The sequence below is a fragment of the Schistocerca cancellata genome, chromosome 2, assembly GCF_023864275.1.
Source record: "Schistocerca cancellata isolate TAMUIC-IGC-003103 chromosome 2, iqSchCanc2.1, whole genome shotgun sequence".
Taxonomy (NCBI): Eukaryota; Metazoa; Arthropoda; class Insecta; order Orthoptera; family Acrididae; genus Schistocerca; species Schistocerca cancellata.
Window position 1 is genome coordinate 699,549,269 of NC_064627.1, and position 18,993 is coordinate 699,568,261.

The 18,993-nt window shown below is 43.9% G+C and overlaps 1 protein-coding gene across 2 annotated transcripts in view; it reads left to right on the plus strand.

The window, feature by feature from the left end:
- The window catches only part of LOC126162478 (ATP-binding cassette sub-family C member 4-like), a 290,715-nt gene that overhangs the window by 127,259 nt on the left and 144,463 nt on the right, over positions 1-18,993 (plus strand). Inside the window, exon 1 of one of the 2 annotated variants that reach the window (XM_049919020.1) lies at positions 1,508-1,641. The exons of the other annotated variant lie outside the window; for it this stretch is intronic. The gene's annotated coding sequence lies outside the window, so the exon portion shown is untranslated. Of the gene's footprint in view, positions 1-1,507; positions 1,642-18,993 lie in introns of those variants that run through there. 2 annotated transcript variants of the gene reach the window in all.

Consider the following 18,993-nt stretch of genomic DNA (forward strand, 5'->3'; position numbering starts at 1 on the left):
TACTGCCTCCCGCGGAGTGCATCCTCCACTGGGCCAAACAGACTGAAGTCGGTAGGTGTGAAATCCGGGTTGTAGTGTGGACGTGAAGAGAAGCCCAATGAAGTTTTGTGAGCTCCTCTCGGGTGCGCAGACTTGTGCGAGGCCCTCCGTTGTCATGGAGAATGAGAAGCTCGTGAGCACTTTTGTGTCGACGAATACGCTGAAGTCGTCTCTGCTACTTCCTGAGGATAGTACAATACATTTCAGAGTTGATCGTTGCACCATGAGGGAGGAAATCAAACAGAATAACCCCTTTAGAATTCCAGAATATCGTCGCCATGGCGTCACCAGCTGAGGGTGCGACTTTGAACTTTTTCTTCACAGGACAGATCGTGTGGCGCCACCGGACTGTCCTTTTGTTTCCAGTTCGAAGCGATGAACCCGTGTTTCATCGCCCGTGATGACGTTCGACAAAAAAATTGTCGCGATCAGCCTTTTAATGCATAACCAGATGGATCTTCGTTGCTGTTTATGGTCTTCCATTAGGTATCCCAACAGGTGGACGAGTATGTCAGCATTACCAACAGAGGCGTCCAGTCGAGCAGCGAGATGCCTGATTGTGATCCGTCGATCATCTAGAATGGGAGTGTCCGCACATTCCAACATTGCACGAGTTACAACTGTGTGCGGCCGGCCGGTACGCGGGAGCTCGGGCAGCTCTGCGCGACCTCGTTGCGATGATGACAGACGCCTCGTCCAATGACTCACCTTGCTTTTGTTCACTTCCACGCCTCCGTAGACATTCTGCAAATATCTGTGATGCTCTGATTTGACGCTGAAAGAAACTCAGTGACAGCTCTCTGCTTCGAACGCACCTGAGTTACAGGAGCCCTTTTGAAAGCTAGGTATAGCGCCGCCACGTATCGGAGCTTCATAATACTGTAAGGTCTGAAGTGGGAATATACCACGATGTCTAACAACAAATTACGCCGAGAAAAAAAATGTTTTACATTACTTAATGTGTTACATTTATCTTCGGAGAGCAGAGGTCATCACTAACTGTTAGCCACCACCTTTTCCTTCTTTTGCTTACCAGCTCGTTGAGCCAACGACATTTTATGCATGTCTGTAGACGAGTTCTATCACTAAAATTTTACTACTTTCGTCACGGGGGCATATCGTGCACCGTCGATTAGGTACATAATGTTATGACTAATTCCGGCTCGCTAGGACTGACGTGAGTCATGGGTTCTTCTCTCTTTGATGCGTATTAACCGTGGAAGTTAAGTCACGACATTGCGAACGCAGACATACCCTGGGCACGTGTCCCTCACGATGTAACTGTGCGTTCCGTGGTTTGTGGTGACGCGTGCTGACACGTAATGCGCTGGTCCGCTGGTTGTGGCTGGCAGTGCAGGCTCGAATTCGAGGGAAGGCGGAGCAGCCCAGCTGCGCTGTGCCTTGTGCTGTTGATAGCGCGCAGTGCCGCGACCGCCGCGGCCGCAGCCGCAGCCGCCCACACGCAGGCCGCTCTTCCTCTCGCCTGTCGCGGTCGCCCGCCTCGCCCTGCCTTGTCGGGCCTGACTGTCAGCTGGCAGCTTTGGACTCCGTTCTCGTCCGTCTCTTCCGGCCACCTTCACTAGGGTGCTTCTGTAAGTGGAGGTGAGTCATTAGTGGAACTTGCTAGGCCGCATCATTACGTATCTTTCACGTTCGCTGTCGGCTCCTACTCTGATTGCCCACATGAACCTTGTAACACTGTAAGGGCATATTTAAGGACACAACAGCAGTCGCTTAGTAACCGTTGTAGTAGTCAGCATTCTGGAGACTGATTTAATGCAGCTCTCCACTTTCATCTATCTTGCGCAGTTCTTTCCATATAAAAATAGCTACAGCACGCAGTGTCCGTGTGAATCTGCTTGCTTGCCTCCTTTTACAACTATTAGCCCTCCACATTATTGCTTGGTTGATCACCTTTTTTAGTCTTCTCGCATCACAACGCTCTTTGTTCGCGAGTTCGGTTCAGTACCTCTTCATTAGCTTCTCAAGCTACCCATAATATCTTCAGCGCACTTCTGTATCACCAGGTTTCAAAAGTTGCTATTGTCTTTATGTCTGTTAACGTATATTGTCCACATTTCATTCCCATATAACGCTACACTCCAGACACGTACTTCCAGATAAGTCTTCCTAAATCTTCGATGTTAACTTTTTTCCGAGAAACTTTCCTTGCTATTGCCGGTCTGCATTTTATGTACTCTTTATTTCTGCCGACGTAGTTATTTCGCTGTCCAAATAACAAAACTTGTCTACAAAATCTAGCGTTTCGTTTCGTAATCTACTTCCCTCAGCATCCCTCGACTTAATTCGACTCTACTCTTTTATCAGTCTTTGATTTGCTGCCGCTCCTATCCGCAACAACAAACAGGTAAATTGATTATAGAGCGTATATTTTATTGTACATTCACTGTTCTAGCCATACCATCCACATGCGCAACGTTCCAAGAACGGTAGTTTATTTGCTATTGTCTTATAATTAGTCAAATACTATCATCCTAACCGTTGCAAAAGTGATCTGTATACTGATCTTACATGGCTTTCTCCAATATACAAATTTTCTCAAGTGTCGATAGGTACCACTATGACGCGCCAATTTGTTTCACCATCTCTTTGTCCTGAAAACACTTCCCTTTTAGCTTCGTTTCCGAAGGAACAGATAGCGCCAGATGCAGTGAATAGAATGTTTGCCAAACCGTTGTCTTTTTTTTTTTTTTTTTTTTTTTTTGCCAGAAGTTTCATGAGACCAACGTTTTGCGGCCATCGCAGTGGAGGAGCCAACACTCTGAACGCCGCAATAGAGATTTTTTTTTTCGGAAGTGCGTCATGCAGTTGCTTTATCATTTGGAAATAGGGAACAAATTCATGCTGTATTGTTTCTCTGATGACTAAGAGACAAACCGACATTGTTTGCGCGCTGATTCTCATATGTTTCTCTTTTTATATTTTGGTAATGAAGTAATGAAGCCGTATTTCCCTGACGCGGTTGTAGCTTTGTTCCCAGGTCACAAATATAGCCGCTCTTTCTCCAATAGGGAACGAATTCTAGTTACTGTTGGGATCCCTTTCCTTCCCCACACTTAGAAGTAATTTGTAGCGGTACCCTAACAAACTATTGCAGGAATCATTTTCGATCTTGGCTTCCCGCCTGTGGATTTCGCACTGTGTATCGTTTTCAGTCTCTATGAAGGTAAGACTGTTTCTGTTGTATAATTTTACATCCATCTGCTTATGATTTCATTTGCAAACATTGACCATCGCGTCTGTTTACAGTTTGTTAAGAAACTTAAGGCTAATCGCCTAGATGTCAGCAGGCCGGCTGACACTGAGTAATGCGGGTAGTCTAATTTGTCCCTATCTGTCACAGATTTACAAATCGTCTCGTATGTCAGAGTTTGGATTATTGGTGTTTTTAGTTATTTTTTCACTAACAGATCAAACGATGCAAGCTTATATGAACGTCATGATGCGCACCGTTTACCCACGATGAAAACTGTAACAGGCAATTACTGATACTCGATTTCTAAAATTTAATTCTTTCATCGTTTTAATAAGACCTAGTGTAACCCTGAGAATGAACGTACTGCTTGAAAAGTGTGAACTAGTCTAGGACAGGAAACGGAATTTATTGGAGCCGAACGTTAGAAATGTTGTAGAACTACATGAATCTATCAAGGTTTGAAAATGTTAGCACACAGGACGCAAAATTACGTACCATTTCAATCTTTCAATTGACCTAAATCATTACGTGATCGGAAATATTTTACAAATGAAATTGAAAAAGAACAAAAAACATATTGGGATTCAAACCAACGACCTGAACGTAAATCATGGATTGCATTTTACACTCTTGCCTTAAGATTACTCTTATCGTAAATATCTAATTTTTATACGTGTTTGAACTGTTTGCATGGGATTTGATAGGTCATACAAAGAAATAAGGCCATGATCTACCGACAAAATATGGAATCTTATAAGTAATGGAGGTGACAGTTCCTACAGGGACCATAGCTTAAATTACAGTTTCCGATTTGTTCAATAAACGTTCCTGAGATGCGATGCGACAGTGGTACTGCTACCGAAGACAGTCTACTACTTTCAACTCTCGAAATACTTATCAGCCCAGCATACAAACTGTATATACACTTTTTCGTCATTTTGTTATGTTCTGATTTTGTAGTGTTAACAACCGTGGAGTGTGCTTGCGTAGTGTGATCGGTGATTTTGTTCTGACTGTATGTGTGTGTTTTAACTACTCCTTATATTTAGACAGGTTTTGCAATGAGCTACTTTATTGGTGTGTGTTACAGATTTTTGAATATGTTAGTTCTCGTTTACTGGGTTTAAGTTTCTTTTTTATTTATTTGTTATGACTTGGAGTATGTACATTCTATATTTTTTGCACAAAATATTTGATCAGGTGAACATCACAACCGAGGAACATATTTACAGAATAAAGAAAACTGCTTCAGTTGCCAGTAATTCCTTAATCTATTGCACGAGCGGTTTCGAAGCATAAAGCTTCATCCCCCCATGACTGACTGACTCACTGATTGTCTGACTGACTGACCCAACCGCCACACCTTTATGTTCCGATAATTACACCACGTTTCACGACCTTAGCTTACATTTTGGTATGTCAGCTCCATAGTATTTGTACGCTAGTAGCTCCCCTCTTCTTGTTCACAGTTGGTGGCACCTGAAGATGACGTTTTGTGCTGCGAAAACGGTCGTGCAATAAATTAAGAAGTTACTGGCTACTGAAGCAGACTTTTTATTCTATAAATTATATTTTGGGATGATGATTTTCCTGTTTTAAGAATTAACTAGTTGTCCAATGGTTAGTTTCATACCTGAGACGTCTTATGTGCTTTTTACACGTTGTTTTACAATTTAAAAGTTGTTCAGAATGGTTCAAATGGCTCTGAGCAGTATGCGACTTAACTTCTGAGGTCATCAGTCGCCTAGAACTTAGAACTAATTAAACCTAACTAACCTAAGGACATCACACACATCCATGCCCGAGGCAGGATTCGAACCTGCGACCGTAGCGGTCACGCGGTTCCGGACTGAAGCGCCTAGAACCGCACGGCCACACCGGCCCGCAAAAGTTGTTCCTACTTAGATTGTATTGCAGCTATTTTATGAACCTATAAACCCTGAGTTATGTGGTTGAATCCTTAGTCGGCTTTAGTACTCGAACCTTAGTCGTTGCTCAGATTTTTCTGCTACTTATCACCCCTTTCACATCTGAAATTATTTGTTAACGTGAAAAATTCCAAGCCGCAACTTGGTTCGAAGTTTAGGTTAACATTAGGTTCCTCTATAAATGACAAAATAAGCCAATTCAACGGTCGGAGGAATCGAGGGCATATCAGCTCCAATAGAAGCGCACATAGTACAGAACTTTTGTGTTCAAAATAACCTACAGGTTGACGATACAACTACACTTCTTTACTTTCTAAGGAACGGCAGACCAGTAACATTAAACATGATCACGGACGAGTACTAGCAAAATTGGTGGAATTTACTCAGTAGCAGAATCACGCACTGCGAGACGAGGTACCGGCAGCTGACAGACAGGGGCGGCCCGCGAAACTCTGTCGCCAGCAAGTCGCCACGGAGCCGCGCGTTTCTCCGTCCGGCCACGAGCTAATTGCAGCGCTGCCAGCCGTCTTCTGCCTAGCGGCGGGCCGCGAGCGGTGCACGCCCCTCTCACATCGGCGCCGCGCATGCGTAATGGCCACTCCCGCCACTCAACTGCTCGTTCTCATGCGGCCGGGGTGTTCGAGACTGGCAACGAACTTCACAGAAATGCCAGCACTTCTGACCAACAAATTCAGTACCCTTCACCAATTTCAAAGAAAGCAGGATCTGACAGGTGTGAGTATTATCGAACTGTCAGTTTAATGAGTCACGGTTGCAAATAACTAACACGAATTATTTACAGAAGAATGAAAAAGCTGGTAATAGCTGTCAATGGGGAATATCAGTTTGGATTCCGGAGAAACGCTATGACTTAGCTTAGAAGGTAGATAGCGAAAGGCAAACCCTGTTTATAGCATTTGTATATTTAGATAAAGCTTTTGACAGTGTTGACTGGAACACTCTCTTTGAAATTCCGAAGGTACCAGGAATAAAACACAAGGAGCAACAGCCTACTTATAACTTGCAGCGAAATCAGACAGCAGTTATAAGAATCGAGGGGCATGAAAGGGAAGCAGTGGTTGAGAAGGGAGTGAGACAGAGTTGTAGCCTATCCCCGATATTATTCAATTCGTACCTTGAGCAAGTGTTAAAGGAAACCTAATAAAAATTGGGAGGCGGAATAAAAGTTCAGAGAGAAGAATTAAAACCTTCGAGGTTTGCCCGCCCATGTCAGGGACAGCATAGGATTTGTAAGAGCAGCTGAACGGAATGGACTGCCTCTTGAAAGAATGATATCTAATGAACACGAAAAACAAAGATAATGGAATGTTATCGCATTAAATCAGGAGGTGATGAAGGAATTATATTAGGAAATGAGACAGTTAAAGTAGTACATGAATTTTACTCTTTGGGCAGCACAATAACTAATAAACGCCAAAGCAGGGGAAGCTATAAAATGTAGACTGGCAATGGCAAAAAATACGTTTCTCAAGAAGATAAATTTATTAACATCGAATATAGATTTAAATATTAGTAAGTCTCCTCTAAAGACATTTGTGTGGAGTATAGCTATGTATGGAAGTGGACGATAAACGGTTTTACACAAGATGAGATAGAAGCTTTTGGAATGTGGTGCTACAGAAGAACGCGCAGATCACGTAACTAATGAGGAGGTACTGAATATAATTGGGGAGATAAGAAATTTGTGGCACAACTTGACTAAAGAAGCGATCGCTTGATAGGACACATTCTGAGACATCAAAGGATCACCAGCTTAGTACTGGAAGGAAATGTGGGGAGTAAAAATTGTAGAGGGAGGCGAAGAAATGAATAAAGTAAGCAGATTCAGAAGGATGTACGTCGCAGTCGTTATTTGGAGATGAAGAGGCTTGCGCAGGATAGAGTACCGTGGATAGCTGCATCAAACAAGTCTTCGGACTGAAGACCACAACAACACCAATGTGTGCCACGACAGACCTCCAAACGTTTATTCCTAACTAAGAAAACCCAACAGTAACAATGACATTTTTATCATTGCAGCCACCCTGAAATTCAGAATACAATTAGTTTAACAATTTTCCAATTTTTTAATTGCCTCAGTACAATAAAATCCATCCAACGGTGGAAAATCATCTTCTGTTTTACTTCACATTAGCAGTTTTCATGCGATCTACTTCCATCCAGTCACCAGATATGAAAACAAAACAGGTGCCAAGTACGCCTAATACGGTAGATGCACATCCGAATAAGAGTCTGTTAGTTTAATGGTAGCGATGCGAGACGTATATCAGGGAAGAGTATCGTCACAGAGCAGAGGTTTCTTCTTTGTAATAATTATACGTTTAGCCTACATAGCTTCGAACAGTAGTGAAGTATAACAGTTCCCAGTTACTTTTCTTACTCTTTGTACATAGTCTGCCACCATCATCATGAGAGTACACTCCTGCAAATGGAAAAAAGAACACATTGACACCGGTGTGTCAGACCCACCATACTTGCTCCGGACACTGCGAGAGGGCTGTACAAGCAATGATCACACGCACGGCACAGCGGACACACCAGGAACCGCGGTGTTGGCCGTCGAATGGCGCTAGCTGCGCAGCATTTGTGCACCGCCGCCGTCAGTGTCAGCCAGTTTGCCGTGGCATACGGAGCTCCATCGCAGTCTTTAACACTGGTAGCATGCCGCGACAGCGTGGACGTGAACCGTATGTGCAGTTGACGGACTTTGAGCGAGGGCGTATAGTGGCCATGCGGGAGGCCGGGTGGACGTACCGCCGAATTGCTCAACACGTGGGGCGTGAGGTCTCCACAGTACATCGATGTTGTCGCCAGTGGTCGGCGGAAGGTGCACGTGCCCGTCGACCTGGGACCGGACCGCAGCGACGCACGGATGCACGCCAAGACCGTTGGATCCTACGCAGTGCCGTAGGGGACCGCACCGCCACTTCCCAGCAAATTAGGGACACTGTTGCTCCTGGGGTATCGGCGAGGACCATTCGCAACCGTCTCCATGAAGCTGGGCTACGGTCCCGCACACCGTTAGGCCGTCTTCCGCTCACGCCCCAACATCGTGCAGCCCGCCTCCAGTGGTGTCGCGACAGGCGTGAATGGAGGGACGAATGGAGATGTGTCGTTTTCAGCGATGAGAGTCGCTTCTGCCTTGGTGCCAATGATGGTCGTATGCGTGTTTGGCGCCGTGCAGGTGAGCGCCACAATCAGGACTGCATACGACCGAGGCACACAGGGCCAACACCCGGCATCATGGTGTGGGGAGCGATCTCCTACACTGGCCGTACACCACTGGTGATCGTCGAGGGGACACTGAATAGTGCACGGTACATCCAAACCGTCATCGAACCCATCGTTCTACCATTCCTAGACCGGCAAGGGAACTTGCTGTTCCAACAGGACAATGCACGTCCGCATGTATCCCGTGCTACCCAACGTGCTCTAGGAGGTGTAAGTCAACTACCCTGGCCAGCAAGATCTCCGGATCTGTCCCCCATTGAGCATGTTTGGGACTGGATGAAGCGTCGTCTCACGCGGTCTGCACGTCCAGCACGAACGCTGGTCCAACTGAGGCGCCAGGTGGAAATGGCATGGCAAGCCGTTCCACAGGACTACATCCAGCATCTCTACGATCGTCTCCATGGGAGAATAGCAGCCTGCATTGCTGCGAAAGGTGGATATACACTGTACTAGTGCCGACGTTGTGCATGATCTGTTGCCTGTGTCTATGTGCCTGTGGTTCTGTCAGTGTGATCATGTGATGTATCTGACCCCAGGAATGTGTCAATAAAGTTTCCTCTTCCTGGGACAATGAATTCACGGTGTTCTTATTTCAATTTCCAGGAGTGTAGTAGGATACGGAAACCACGACGGTTCCTCAAGACGGAACTGCTTCTGATTTCCTCAGCTCACTTTCACCTTTTGTCACCGATTGTTCCAAATACTGCTTCATTTCTGGCATTTTTCGTGTACTGTTATGACACGTCAGAAAAACGCTAAAATAGAAATCTAAACACTAATGAGCAACGTTGATTGTGACAGATTTCACTAGACACGAGGACAAGTGGACAGCCCTATCGTACAAAAAAAAAAAAAAAAAAAAAAAAAAACAAAAAAACAAAAAAAACTGCAAAACGTGTTGCAATACGGGCTATCGAGCTCAAGCAATTTGAATTTTCTATTTCAGCACTGTGAACGTTTGTTGTAGCCTTGCATATCGTAGATGGTTTTACACTTCCTGAATGATCACGATCTTCAACAGACGCTCGTCCACGCTCACGTTTAGCAACGCTCTCCTTAACTGTGGAACAGAAGAGGACCAGTACTTTAATTACTACTGTAGCTTTAATATCTCTATGTTAAATATTTCAAATGAAGTATTAAATCACAACTTATTATTTTATTTTATTCATTTTTACGGAAAAAGTGTTGCTTGATCATTTACACAATCACTGCAAAGTAAATGTGTGTCTCTGATTCTTCACAATACGGCTGCCGAAGAGTAACACCTTTGAAAGATCATTTTGTTTTGGCACCACTAACGCCATCTGTTTGTTAGGATATAAAGTTCAAGAAGTTCCTCGTAGAATTAAGATACGTTATATAAAGTGGGTTGGCATTGATGTGTGCCAAGAAAAAAATTATGGCTTCGTCAACCTTTAGGGAAAAACGGGTAATTTGAAGTAAATACAGCCTCGGGGGTGTAAATTGGGGCGGGGGTATACCCTTTGTGAATTATATCAGTGTCTCCATTGTGCACGGTGTCCAAAAGCATCTCGGCATATTCCTGCTCAATTTTTAAGGAGTGGGTAGGATCCCACGTCAAGTTAAAGCTATGGATCGGTACGTGATGCGTGTTCCTACGTCCCATTTTTAAGGGCATTGCTATCCTTACGGGAGTGTCAAGATTCCAACATTGGCCCGGGCGCGTTACTGTATGATTAGGATGAACAATAAAAGCGACTTTTTGTTGATTCTCGACTACAAGAAGCAAGAAGTGAGAAATATTGACATACGTCGGACAGTTTCTCATTATGACTCCTCTGAATCTGTCATACTCACCTGACCACTCGCAACCTGACTGTCGCTGTCCTGGGCATGAATTTAGACGCCGAAAAGCTGAACTTCCTCAGTTCTTTCGTCAAACTCCTTGGAAAGGGTCATCAGTCATCTAATGTCTCGACACCTCCTAGCAGATTAAAACTGTGTACCGGACGGGGACTCGAATCTAGCACTTTTGTCTTCAGCGGGCAAGTGCCCTACAAACTGAGCTACCCGTGCACGACTCACGATCCGACCTCACAGATTTAGTTCCAGTAGTACCTCATGTCTGCCTTTCAAACTTCACAGAAGTTACTCCTGCAAATCTTGCGGGAAGAGCACTGCTCCAAGAAGGGATATTGTGGAGACCTGGCTTAGCCACAGCCTGGGCGACTGTTCCCGCAGTGAATCTTCACTCTGCAGCAGAGTGTGCATTAATCTGGAACTACCTAGCAGACAAACATGTTTGCCCCACAGGGACTTTTAACGTGGTACCTATTGGTTTCATGGGCAAGTACTCAACCGACGGTGCTGGCAGAACTAAAGCTTTGGGGGGGGGGGGGGGGGGGGTCGTGCGTTGTGCTTGCAGTTGGTACAACAGTTGTGCCTCAAGAAGAAAAAGTAATAGGTTAGAGCCCAAGTCGGCACACAGTTTTAATTTGCCGGTAAGTTCCAAATCAGCGCACGCTCTGGGGCAAAGCGAAAATTCATTCTGGATCTCATGTCTCATTGGGAAAAAGTATTATGTTCAACAGGGACATATTAACAGTAGTTCGTCCTGCCGCATACTGTCTCTCCTCGATAGTAAAGAAGAACCGCTAAATTAGCTTAGCAATTATACAACAGCACGGAAATTTACTTGATAGCAGTGTTGTAGCGAGGAATTTCCTCGTAGCGTGCGGTTACCTATTTATTCGCCGTAGTATAACATTTTTAACCGGCTAGCGGCAATGTAATGCAATTTCCGTGAATGGTAATTGCGTAAGCGTCGCCAGTAAGCCTGGGTTGCATAGTATAACGACCGGCTTAGAAATGCTGCTGACGTAAGGCAAAGCATTATGCATGCGGTAACAATTACGTTTTAAGATGACGCACGAGAGTAAAGAGAGTTCTCTTCCATTTCACATGTAATAAGGTGAAGGGGGAATGTTCTTCGTTGGTGTTGCCATAATTCCAAGCTGTCCATGTCAGATAACAAATACCGTAAAAGTTTGGCCAGAAAAACGAAGCTAGAGACGAAGATGGAAAGAAAAAATGTTTAGGCTTGGATGTCTCGTCGACGACAAAATTGTTAGAGAAGCAGCAAGAATTGAGCAGGAAAGTTGCCGTGACGTTTCGAAAGTAAGGACCCCGGCATTCTGTTAATAATTTGTGGACACCGAGGAGAAACTAAAGCCGGCCGAGGTGACCGAGCGGTTCTAGGCGCTACAGTGTGGAACCGTGATGTCCTTAGGTTAGTTAGGTTTAAGTAGTTCTAAGTTCTAGGCGACTGCTGACCTTAGAAGTTAAGTCCCATAGTGCTCAGAGCCATTTGAGAAACTAAATCTGGATGCCTGAACGGGTATTACAGCTACGCGCGTACCGAAGGCGAATTCTGCTTTAAGATTTCTTTGAATCAGGCACTATCTTGCGAAGCACCTTTGCAGATGTTGCACTTTCTCACAGAAGAACGAGTGCGACTCCGGCGCCTTATCCCTCTCCCTCCTCCCTCGGTAGCCAGAGACGAGTACGTGGGACATTATAACGGAACGTCTATAACAGACACTAAAGTGCGATACATGACCCATACCCACATTTTTTTTCTTTTGAACCACTGCAAAATGAGAAACTTTTTTGCGATGTGACACAAATACTGTCATCTGTTAATTGAGTAGCAATTTTCTGCGGAAACTATTCCAAGCGTTATCTTTTTCGTAATAAAAAAATCGTCTTTTTCGTACTGGAAAGTATAGATGTTCAGTCTCAGACGGATTTTGCTTATTATTTTAAAATGTTCTCGCTCGACATTAACGCAATTTTCGTTTCAGCGCCAGAAGTGTAAGTGCGATCTTCGATCTTGGGTCACATATGGAAAAGAAAAACACGTCGCTGGGATGTGCAGAAATAAATTAACTAATGCATACATAAAAGGTATCCTGGTCTGGAATAAAAGTTACCTAAGCTGTAGAAAGTTGGTTCAAATGGCTCTGAGCACTATGGGACTTAACATCGGAGGCCATTAGTCACTTAGAACTACTTAAACCTAACTAACCTAAGGACACCACACACATCCATGCCCGAGGCAGGATTCGAACCTACGACCGAGGCGTTCGCGCGGTTCCAGACTGAAGCGCCTATAACCGCTCGGCCACTCAGGCCGGCCTGTGGCAAGTGATAGTTTTTATTTTCCCAGGTGGTGCCCCATATTTATGAACCACCAACAGCTACGGATAAAGTGAAATGTATTAGCAGTTCTGAATATGGACAAGAATAACGACAAAGAAAATCTGTGCCGCATCTTTTTCCGCTTATCGCGAGCTAGCCCCTTACCATTAGGCGAAAAACCACGGTTCGACTGCCGGTCCAGCACAAATTTTCACAGTCGTCGTTCCATTATAAAGCTGATGGTTGTCCATATTCGCAACTGAAATGAAATGAAATGTCGTGTGGCTAGGGCCTCCGGTCGGGTAGACCGGTCGCCTGGTGCAGAGTTGACGCCACTTCGACGACTTGCGTGTCGATGGGGATGACGATGATGAAGACAACACTGTGAATGCATTTCTCGTATTTCATAACAGCTGTTGCCTCCGTGGTGCCTGTTCCTTCAGACATGGATACATGTTCGAAAAAACATTGCATCGTATTTCTGAATTTCACAGGCACTGCAGTATCACAGTTACGTATTTAACTTGATTACTTTGAAGGGTCCTGCGACACGAAAGTGCTCAACGGATGAAATGCTGCAGTAACCGAACACTGAACTCGCATCTGGGTGGAGTGAGGTGCAACTCACCGTTCAAACATCCAGGTTTAGGTTATCCTTCGTTTCACTAAATCGATTAAGGCGAACGCTTAGACGCTTCCTTTGAAAAGGACGCTGTCCATTTCTTTCCTCATGCTTGTGGAGTCCGTGCTCTAATTACATTTTGGTCTGCAGAACGTTAAAGCCTTATTTTCCTACCCTTTTATTATTATTATTATTATTTTTACAAAATTGCCTATTGATACATGTGCGAATAATGTCTGTGGAGGAGCCCGTATATACCAGCAGGAGGCGCCTAAAGCATTCAGCGAACGTCTAGATGATGAATGCGGCTGACCGAGTTTTAATTGCCTTGGCAGTGCAGGAGCTGCACTTGCAGACTAGCAAGTAGGAAATCGTTAGTCAACTCATCAGCTGGAGGCCGGCTGCTAATTGCCAGCAGGTCCCACCTATGCGACTCGCAACCCGCCAGCCGCAGTCGAGGTCAGCGATCCATCCGCCAGTCGCCAGGAGCGCGCCCGCAGTCCCTGCATCAACTCGGGTCTCAGGAATCGGCGCTCACCTTTATCGACTTTCTAGCGTCGCCACTGCAGCGAGCCGAGTCTCCACATCACAGATCCTCGCTTCACTGTACCGTGCTAGCATTCAGCCACTATAACTGTGCTTCACGTAACATAATTACACGTTTCGAGAGACAATGCTTTCATCATCATGTTGTCGACACTCAGCTGATTCGATTGAAACATTGAAAATTATAACAACAATGTTAAAAAAAAAAAAAGGTTCAGGAGTGGAATTAAAATTCAAGGTGAAAGGATATCAATGACACGATTAGCTTCTTACATTGCTATCCTGAGTGAAAGTGAAGAAGAATCACATGATCTGCTGAATGGAATGAATACTCTAATGAGTACAGAATATGGACTGGGAGTAAATCGAAGAAAGGGAAAATACTGAGAAGTAGCAGAAATGAGAACAGCGAGAAATTTAAAATCGGGATTGATGGTCTCGAAGTACATGAAGGAATTCTGCTGCCTAGGCAGAAAAACAACCAACGACGGACGGAGCAAGGAGGACATCAAAAGCAGACTAGCACTGGCAAAAAAGGCATTCTTGGCCACGAGAAGTCTACTGGTATCAAACATAGGCTTACTCTGAGGAAGAAATTTCTGAGAATGTACGCTTGGAGCACAGCATGGTAATGAAGCATGGACAGTGGGAAACCGAAACAGAAGAGAATCGAAGCATTTGAGATGTGGTGCAACAGACGAATGTTGAAAATTAGGTGGACTGATAAGTTAAGGAATGAGCAGGTTCCGCGCAGAATCGGAGAGGAAAGGTATATGTGGAAAACACTGACAAGAAGAAGGGACAGGATGGCAGAACATCTGTTGAGACATTAAGGAATGACGTCCATGGTACTTGTTGGAGCTGTAGAGAGTAGAAACTGCAGAGGAAGGCAGAGAATGCAATACATCCAGCAAATAATTGAGGACGTAAGTTTCAAGTGCTGCTATGAGATGAGGAGGCTGGCACAGGAGAGGAATTCGTGGCGAACTGCATCAAACCCGTCAGAAGAATTATGACTCAAAAAAATTTTTTTGTTCACATCGGATTATTGGTTCTAGTCTTACGATAAAACCGTCCACTTGTGTCCTTGTGAGCGCCATCATACGCTGCAACCACGCAACAAGTTGTGTTATCTTCATCAGCTGCCGGCAACAGCAGTGTTCAGTTCAAGTGCCGTTCCATTGTTCACCTCCTCTTTCCACGTTTCTAAACTTATTGCTTGCATATTGTGGGACTCTCTGGAGGGAAGGCGACCTCCTTTTCGAGAGACATTGTTGAGAAAAATTAGAGAGCCGGCACTTGAAGCCGACTGCCTAACGATTTTCTTGACGCCAACATACATTTCGTGTAAGGACCGCGAAGTTACGAAAAATTAGGGCTCATAAAGAGGCATATAGGCAGTTGTTTTCCCTCGCTCTATCTACGAGTGATATAGAAAAAGAAAAGACTAGAAGGAGTACAGTGTACCGTCCGCCACGCACAGTTCGGTTGCTTCCGGAGAATTTATGTTTGTATGTATGTGCTATATCAGTGAAGTACTGAATGCGTAAGATACTGCACCTGCATGGAAATATATCAAAAAAATTATTACAAAAATCTTATTCGTTCTGTTTAATTTACACGTTGAGAATATTGTAACATATCTTCTCGCGAATGACTCTTTCTAATTCTTCCAACATATTGAGAATTCTTCCTCCATTTTCCATGTGCAAAATTTATGTTCGTCTTTTATTAGCTTTAATGGGTGGCCGCCATCGTACTCGTGGTTAGTTACTCCTGACTTGTCGCAGTCCTTCAGTCTGACAGAGACTTTGAGCTGTCTGTTTTTGTTCGAAAATGTGTCCAATAATCTTTGCATCACAGGGTGTATACTCTATTGTTTACATTTTTGAATATACTATATTGTTTACAATTTTGAACCTTCAAATTTGTTCATCATCTTCCCATCGTGTTTCAGGCTATAACCCCCTAAATTATTCGTATGGAACATTAGTCTGACGCCGCGAGGCTTAAAAATGTTCGCCATTTTCTGCGAAACTTCCGTAATACGATATAGTGAGCCCTTTCAATTTTTCCTGACCTATCTTTCCTTTCTTCTTATTCTTATACATGTGTTACCAGTATACTTTGCAACCATTGTTAACCACTATCTCGTTAATAATGTTTAATTCCATCTGTTTATGACGCTTGACAATCCTGTACGCTAAGCTGCTGAAAGAAAACTTTTCAAAAGCCCGTAGATAGCATGACTCTCCAGGAATCACGTTACCATTCATTGTCGGATTTTTATAAACACTAAAAGCTCGCTTATTACCTAGCTTTTTAACGTTCACATGTAGAAATTGTTGTGACCCTCCCAGATAGCCTTGCACGTTAAAGCGCCGCTTTTGGGATGCAAGGAGTTGAGATGACCTCGGATCGATCTCATCTCGCGGATTAACGGCGAGGGCTGGTGAGCCTGTCAGCCTTTATGTGGTTTGTAGGCGGTTTCCCACTTAGGTAAATACTGGGCTGGTACTAACGTTCCGCCTGAGATACACGGTACGCAAACATTCTCACATCTGAACACAGATTACTTTAGACATGGAGTTCCCAAACTTATCCTCTGACGGAACACTTTAAGAATCTTGGTACTTTTATGGAACAGCGTGTTTATTTTGAGGGATGATAAAATTTTTAAAAATGAGAAAAACTTGATTTTTTCAGTGATTACTTCAATTTTAAATCATAACTAATAACACAGAAGTCATAATAAAATTTAAAAAAGAATTAGTGTTGTCAAAATGTCGAAAACCGCCTGCTCTAGACGCAAACAATTCCGGGGAGAAGGGGGAATGGTGATGTCAGGAAGGGCATCTGGTCACCAACTACTAATGTCTCCGCCCATATAACAATGCTGAACCTGTAGAAGAAACGTCAAAAAGGAAAAGAAGAAGAAAAGAAGAAGAGGAATGGTAAACTAGTTTCGTTCTCCGCGGCATCTTCATTTTCCTGTGACAGTCGTTAAACGCATCTCCTTAAACTAAGGAAGTACGGTTAAAGTGGTAGAATGCTGTTTGCTATTACTGACAAAGTACAAAACCCGCTTCTTCACATCCGAAAAATTGATAATTTTAAATATATCGCGAGTTACTAGCACCTGCTTAACGAAATGTAATATTCTACGGAACTAAATAATTTTATTTACATTTGGCATTGGGAAGAAACGACAGTTGCAGTTAATGTTTGTGTCAGGGAATGCAAGCTTCAGAACCTCCCTGGATTACCCCTGAACCTCCGCGGCCGTGTTCGTACAACAGAGCTTCGGCACTGCACTCAGTTACGAAACAGCAAAACTGCCGGACGCTGCCTGGTCACGCACATACAGCGACGCGAAGTGCCTGCCGCGTTGCTGGGCAATAGAAACTGCAGCCCTTTGGGCTGTGTATGTGACAACGAGCTCACTATCTGATATTTACATTTCATAAATAATATTTAGACCATATACCCACTAAAACATAAGAAATCCTAGCTATGTACGGACAATACCCTGCCGCACTGGTAACATCACCGAAGTTAAGCACTTTCGGGCTTCGCTAGCAGTTGGACAGGTAATCATCCGGGTCTGCCACGTGCTGTTGGCAAGCGGGGTGCACTCATCCCTCGTGAAGCAAAGTGAGGAGCCACTTGATTGACAAGTAGCGGCTCTGGTCACGAAAACTGACAACGACCGGAAGAGCGGTGTGCTGACCATATGCCCATCCATATCCCCATCCACTGATGCCTATCGGCTGAGGATGACACGGCTGTCGGTTGGAACTGTTGGACCTTACAAGGCCTGTCCGGACGGAGCTTTTCAGTACGGAAAATACTAACACACAGAAGTGACGCATTTAAAGCCCTCATCCGTAGTGAAGATAAGATTCAAATTCGCATATATCTACCTCAAGAAGCAACAACGATATCGAACACGACGAAGACGTGCTGCTTGAAACATGTAACTTGACTTTTTATGTTTCGTATGCAATGGTCATAAAGTTCCTGTTTAACAAACCGCAACATCGCTGCCAGCAACCCCATATTGTAGGTGAGTCGGATAAAAATTGGTTATCGGTGGGAATAAACTCTAAGTATTTAAAACAAAAAAGGCAATCACCATCAACGTCTGTAACGTCAGATATTTAGGTGAGAATTGATAATCTCGGCTGGTACCTGATTTCGATAACCGATTAAACAGGGCGCCTTTAAACTATCCGTTAACAAGTGAAGAATAATTAAATGTAGTTTTTGGTGAGGGCAGTTCACTAAAACTCTTCTGGATGACTCTGATTAAGGCCGCTTACAGTACTAGTCGAAACGTCTCCTATTTTATCAGAGGAATTTTATTGAAATCAAGCTCAGAAGAACCACAGTTTAGAAGTCACCACAAAAAGTAGCTATTAACCAATAAAACGAACACTGCTTTGCGTTATACAACAAACGTTAATTCTCAAAAATTTAATAACGGAAAGTTGGATAAAGCACACCTCATGCGAGCTAATATTTCGCGTAGCTGTATTTCTGTGACTGCATCATATCGGTTAAGACATGAAATCTTCAAATAATACGTGAGTCACCTGTATGTATGTTTGTTGCATAACGCTTCTGACACTGATCGAACGGAGAAAAGCTTACAAGAAACTATACTGGATAGACACAGTTTACGGTGGAAAACAAGATTACTCGAAATTCTTGTTAAATCCCATTTCTTGTTAAATCCGATCTCCAAAAGCAACCACAATGCTCGCATAATTGTTATACGAAATATAGGTGACCTAGTAGTAAGGTAGTAGTATGAATGGTATTCTGCCTTACTGCAGGTATTGTCATGGGTTAAGTCTCTTCCACTTTTGTCTGTCCACAGCCATTCTTTTCATTTCTGAGTATTTGTCTCCTTTGATATTGTCCAGCATTTCATATCTTCTTTTTCTTCTTTCCATTTTTCCCTCCACCATTCCTTCTATAGCTTCCTTCAATTAACAGTCCTTCCTCAAACAATGTCCAATCCAGTTCCGTTTTCTCTTTCTGATGACTCTCAGCATGTTTCTTTCTTCTCCAATTCTTCTTCGTTCCTTACTCAGTCGTCCTATTTCACTTTTTCCATTCTTCTCCATATCCACATCTCTAGTGCCTCCAATCTGCTTTTCTCTTCCTTCCTCAATGTCCAGGTCTCCGCACCATACATTGCAACGCTCCAGATGTAACAA